Below are 5,644 nucleotides of genomic sequence, written 5' to 3' on the forward strand. Positions count from 1 at the left end.
TTTAGTTACTTCTCAGATGTGGATGAATGATGTGAAATCTAATCAAGTGTTAAATCAGACTTTAGTTCCACCTGGAGTAAATCCACCAGCTACCCTGCAGTATACAAAGTCATTCAAACTAGCTGCACCTTTACCAGCTTTGAGAACACTTTCATGATCAATCATTATAAAACATATCATATCTATTATTCTGAAATGGACCAATCTGCACAATGACTACTTTTACTGTCAATACTTTCACTATATTTTGATGAGAATACTTTTCTACTTTCACTTGAGGAACATTTTGAATGCAGGACTTTTACTGAAACAGAGTATTCCTACACTCTGGTACTTCTACTTTTACTCAAGTACAAGATCTGAGTACTTCTACTTTTACTCAAGTACAAGATCTGAGTACTTCTACTTTTACTCAAGTACAAGATCTGAGTACTTCTACTTTTACTCAAGTACAAGATCTGAGTACTTCTACTTTTACTCAAGTACAAGATCTGAGTACTTCTACTTTTACTCAAGTACAAGATCTGAGTACTTCTACTTTTACTCAAGTACAAGATCTGAGTACTTCTACTTTTACTCAAGTACAAGATCTGAGTACTTCTACTTTTACTCAAGTACAAGATCTGAGTATTTCTACTTTTACTCAAGTAAAGCTTTATAATAATTACTACTGGCTGCTGTCTCTTAGACAATTAAACGTCTTTAAATACTGTGTAATATATACTTCCACTTGTAATACTATCACCAAGCTGCTGTCTCACATCAGCTACTGGATTTGTATTTTTGTAAATCAGACTTCCAGCACACGTAAGTACACAACGATGGCTAAAGAAATTAGAAGCCGCAGTTTAAAAGTGATATAAATACCACATTCAAATTGTAAATTGTGTTTTTCTACTTTTATCTTTAATAAATATATTTTGGGTTAGTCCTTAATGCACGCTTTTAAATCGTGTGCCACTGTTATTATGTTTATACCGATTTGTTTCACACTTCGTACCAGGGCTAAACCAAAAAACAAAATACTTAAACGTTTAAATCTGGACTGGATTATTGCAAACACACAAAACGTGTGTTTATTAAGTCTAAACAAACATCTAATTGCTCCAATTTATAATAGTTCTTTCATAATTGATTAATTATTTTCTAGATTATTGGTCTGGTCTGACAGTAGTAATCAAAATATATCCAAACCAGTTTCTCAAAGTCCAACTGGATATCTCAATGCCTTTTTGTTGACAGTCCATAACCTAGAAACATTCACTTTTATTCATGCAATTAGAGAAAAGCAGGAAATCTCCACATTTGAAGACTTGAAAACAGATGAAATATTGCTTAAACCAACCTAATGCCCAGCTCCACATAGCCCCTCGTGACATTTGAATACAAATCGTTGTCAAATGTGGACGGAGTAAAATAAAACAATAAAATAAAGACAAGTACACAACCATGGCTACAAAAGACGAGTAGCAGCAATTTAAAATAACCAAGTGACATAAATACCATATTAAAATTGTAAATTGTGTGATTTCTACTTTTATCTTAATTAATATTATGAATATACAATGTGAATGTCCCCTCTGTGGGACGACTCTGACATATATAATACTTTAGAGTTAAGAGGATGTATCTTTTACACTACTTGAACATCACAGAATCAGTTTTAGTTAGTTAAAAAATAATAAGATTAAATACGTGTTAACAGTATGAATAAAAATAGAAATAAAGTGAATTCAATTCTGGTCCGGAGAATGTACATTTATACAGATGTGTGCACGGTTAAATATACATTTAGGCATGGTTCTTGATTAATATTAATCTCTTTATCTTTGCGGTTACCATGTCCATTGGGATGAATGAAGGTATTCTGATTCTGAAGAACAAGAACAATTTATATTTGTATCTTTAATATTTGTATGCATGCTTCTGAATTAATATTATGAATCAATGTATTGTAATTCTGGCTTCTTTCTCACAACTGGTACTGGATGTGTATTTTTGTAAATCTACTTTATTACCTTATTATTTCATATTGTATGCATGTTTCTTAATTAATACTATGAATATAGGGTGTTCATTTCCCCCTGTGGGACAAATACATGTATTTTCATTCTGACATACTCAGTTTATAATATTTAAGAGTTAAGAGGATATATCTTTTTCATTACAATTGTAAATTGAGTATTTTCTATTTTTATCTTCAATGTTATGCATGCTTCCTAATTAATGCTATGCATATAAAATGTAAATGTCCCCTCTGTATTCTTATTCTCAGTTTCTAATATGTGAGAGTTAAGAGGATATATCTTTTACATTACTATTGTAAATTGTGTATTTTCTAATGTTATCTTTAATATGTAATGCATGCTTCTTAATTAATATGAATATAAAGCTATCTTTGGCTCATTACTTTTGCTGTAACCATGTAAATTGGGACGAATACATGTATTCTGGTTCAGAAGAACAACACCTTATATTACAACCTCTAGTATGTAATGCTTCTTGAATAATATTGTGTATAAACAATGTCAATCTAGAGCTATTCTGATTGTGATTCTGCTCAATGGTGCAAAAAGGGAGGAACTCCTGACAGCTCACTCCGCCATTTTGTTGTGGCCCCCTCCGCTAACGTTAACCACCGTCCGTTAGCTTGTTTATTTTTACCTCTAAAATAAAAACAACAACAACAACACACCCGTTACGACACCTTTCTTTTGTTTTAACGGCTGTCAGTTGAGGGGAAGAAAAAAAAACACGTTGCTAGGTAACAGTAGCTTCGTTAGTCGTACACCTAGCTACGTTAGCCACCTAGCAGCTAATCGAGAGGCTAACTAAGCTCCGTGAACATGTCCCGTTTTCAAGCCGAGAATGAGACACCTTCTTACCGTCATATCGCTCCGCCTGCTCGGCAAGCTTCGCCTGGTAAACCATGTCCTCTCGCTCTCCCATCGTGTGTGTTGAGTGGCAACGGGACGAGTATTCAGTGGTTAAAAATCTCGGAGGGTGTGTGTGTATGTATGTGTGTGTATGTGTGTGTGTCAGGTCTATCGGTACTTCCTCAGAAATGAACCGGGTCGATGAGTCGGTGTTTCCGCCCCACCGGCAGCGATGTGTGCTGGGATGGAGAGTAAAGATGGCGACCAGGTTTCATCCGAGCTGCACTAAACCAAACGCACATGAATCACTGAGAAACCTCCCACTGCACTTTTTATTTTGTAATACAGTTATCACAATCTCAGCAAGGTTATCAAGAGGAACACACACGAAATACACCTTTTGAGTTAGCTGGTGTAGTTTTGTAACTATTGTATTATTTTTGTTCCTGTGATTTCCCTATAAATCCTTTAAAATATATTGTTTTAACAAACTCAAAGCTGTATTTAGTGTGTGTTTATTTTTTATTACAGTTATCAGAATCACAGCAAGCTTATCAAGAGGAACAGACACTAAATACACCTTTTGAGTTTGCTGATGTAGTGTTTTAATTATTGTTTAATTTTCGTTCATGTGAGTTCACTAATAATAATAATATTAACTTTAATTTATATATTCTTTAACCTAAGGTTGCTTAACATGAAACATATAAGGACCTAACATTAAGACATAAAACGGTGCAGAAATGGAAGTGTTACATTGCAGGGGGGGGCCGGGGGGAGTGAGTTATTGTTGGAAGGCTTTGTTGAACAGATGAGTTTTCAGGGTTGATTTGAAGATGTTCAGAGAAGGGGCGTTACGGATTTCAGCAGGGAGGGAGTTCCAGAGGGTGGGGGCAGCGACACTGAAGGCACGGTCCCCGAAGGTGCGGAGGCGTGAATGGGGAATGGAGAGCAGGCCGGAGTCTGAGGATCGAAGGGTGCGGGACGGGATGTATGGGGGACTGAGGGGAGAGGAGGGTCTTGTTGGTGACGAGGAGGAGTTTGTAGGTGATGCGGGACTTGACCGGGAGCCAGTGGAGGTTGAAGAGAGTGTGTGTGAGAACCCTGGCAGCTGAGTTCTGGATGTACTGGAGCCTGTCCAGGGTTTTGCTGGGAACCCCGGAGAGTCGTTAAGCTTTGTTTGTTTTTGTTGTTTTTTGAGAAATTACTTGAGCAATTTTTAAGTCGAAAGCTTCTAAAGAGTTGGGTAATACGCCTTTTTTATTAAATAAATAGTTATGATAAACTATATTATAGGTGTTGTAAGGCCCTTTGTATTCCTCCCTGCCTTTCACACTAGGGCTGCTCGATTATGGCAAAAATCTTAATCTTAATTATTTGGGTCAATAATTGAGATTATGGTTATTAAAAACGATTATCCATTTACTTTGAAAACATTAATTTATTGGAAAAAAAGGTGTAGTATGTTTTTAACAGTTGATTACCCTGAACTTTAAGTATAATTCAATTGAAAAACTAATAAAAAAACATATATATATATATTTTTTTAATAAATAATAATACATTTAAAAAAAAAGAATAATCGTTTTATTTCGATTATGTTGTTTTCATAATCCTTGCAAGCCAAAATCGTATTTGCGATTAAAATACAATTAATTGAGTAGCCCTATTTCACTCTGAAGCCTTTTTTATTAAAGAAATAGTTATGATAAACTATATTATAGGTGTCGTAAGGTCATTGTATTCCTTCCATGATAATATAACAGCCTCTTAATCAAGTGAACCCTTTTAAACAGAAAGGAACTTGTAATAAAACCACACGATTCAAACAATAAACTAATCAAATTGAGGGCACTGTTAAAACTGAAATTGAACTGAAATGAATATTAAACATTTAGCACAGTCATTTATTCAACAGGCACTATACTACCCAATGAAGTCTCAACAGTTAGGACCTTTGTGAACACAAGTGGAAAGGCTTTTTTTACTTAGAGCATCCACCACCCTCCGTAATTAATTTGGATTTAACAGAACAGTTTTGTCATCGAAGCTGCTCACAATTTAATGTAAAAGTAATTTAAAGGATGTAATTTCATCATACAATAACTTGATGTGTGTGCTCTCGTGACAGGCGCCTTGGGAACTTAAATAGCATTTGTTTTCCCCTTGGGTGAGACAGACATATTTCTTAGTACTGTCTGAATCTTGCATGACGAAGTTTAGACGTGTACGAAGCGTTTGCTAAAATGGTTTGTGACATGTTTACAGATAAGGCATGGAAACTACATTAAAAGTGAGTGATTGTTGCTGATATGTCACAGATGTCTTATAGGTAGTACTGTCTGAATCTTACATGACACTGTGTTGCAGAGTAAAGCAATAGGCGCTTTCACACCGGAGTGCTTTTCCCAGTATAGTTCCGATATAGTTCCAAAAATGTGCGTTCACACCAAAAAAATCCGGAACTAAAATTAGTTCATGAGAACCTTTCCACCCCCTTTTCAGTGCCTGCTAGAGAGCAGAGACTTTCATGGGAGTAAAAAGTTCCCATTTCTGATTGGCTGGGCGGATTGCATACTACGCCCCGTAACTCTCCCAAAAGGTTTTGTGAAGCCGCCATTTTATTTTCCTTGCATTAGCATTATTAGCATTAGCATTAGCCCAGCGCACAAACGCAGAGAGACTAACTTATGGCAACACAAAAGAAAACATGGGAGTGGTGGAGATGAGGAGGTGTCGGCGTTCTGGTGATTTACTCAGAAGGCTTC

This window comes from Notothenia coriiceps, unplaced genomic scaffold (genome assembly GCF_000735185.1).
Source record: "Notothenia coriiceps isolate Sejong01 unplaced genomic scaffold, NC01 NC01_scaffold00007406, whole genome shotgun sequence".
In the NCBI taxonomy this organism is placed as follows: domain Eukaryota; kingdom Metazoa; phylum Chordata; class Actinopteri; order Perciformes; family Nototheniidae; genus Notothenia; species Notothenia coriiceps.